Here is a 984-nt window from a genome sequence, read left to right on the forward strand (position 1 = left end):
CATTTTGCCCTAGCAGGAAGTCTTACTTGGCTGGGGATCTGGAGATCTCACAAATCCACGCTGCTTAACCATGCAGCAGGAAACATTCTCGTCGTATAAAGCAAGTGCCATTTAGTTGTGGCAGTAGCCTGGCAACACTGCCTGACCTGGGTCGGCTTCCGCCCCCCTCCCCTCGAAAGCCCGTTGGAAACTTGATATTTTAATTACGGGCAACATTATAATTACACATTCACCCTGCTGAGAATGTGAAAGGACGTGTGAGTGGGTGTGTTTGCATGAGAGCTTGAAACGATTCTTGCGAATCAGTGCGTTGGACACTGAGGGAAAAGGATTTCTGGTCGAAAATTGAAAACTAAAATATCATTTCAAAAATTCTTAAATTTTCTAACTGAACAGAAGACAGAAAAACAGATAGTAACAAAGACAGAAAAACCAAAAAAAAAAACAGAAAGACAGAAAAACAGAAAGACAGAAAGACAGAAAGACAGAAAGACAGAAAGACAGAAAGACAGAAAGACAGAAAGACAGAAGGACAGAAAAACAGAAAGACAGAAGGACAGAAAAACAGAAAGACAAAAAAAACAGGAAGACAAAAAAAAACAGGAAGACAAAAAGGCAGCAAAACGGTTAGACAGAAAGAAAGGTAAATATAATAACATATAGTCATATGGACATAAAGACAGATTCTCAACCTGTTAAGGGTTAACTTTCGGTGCACACTATCCAACTCTATAATAGAGCAGTCCAGCATCCGGCCGTAAAAGCAAAGTTCAAAGAGTTTCAACCTTGTGCTCTTTGCGCTGGAAAAGCCTGTAAAACGACGCTGCGCCGGAAAAAGGGGTAGATGAGAAAAACGCGAACGGAAATGTAATTTCATCCTGATCATTATATAATCGACACGTGGAGAGAGCTCCTCTGCTGCTGGGGTGGTGAAAATGTGAAATCGTCGACGAGGACTCACTTCGCTGTGACCTCATTATTATT

This window comes from Culex pipiens, unplaced genomic scaffold (assembly GCF_016801865.2).
Source record: "Culex pipiens pallens isolate TS unplaced genomic scaffold, TS_CPP_V2 Cpp_Un0013, whole genome shotgun sequence".
Taxonomy (NCBI): Eukaryota; Metazoa; Arthropoda; class Insecta; order Diptera; family Culicidae; genus Culex; species Culex pipiens.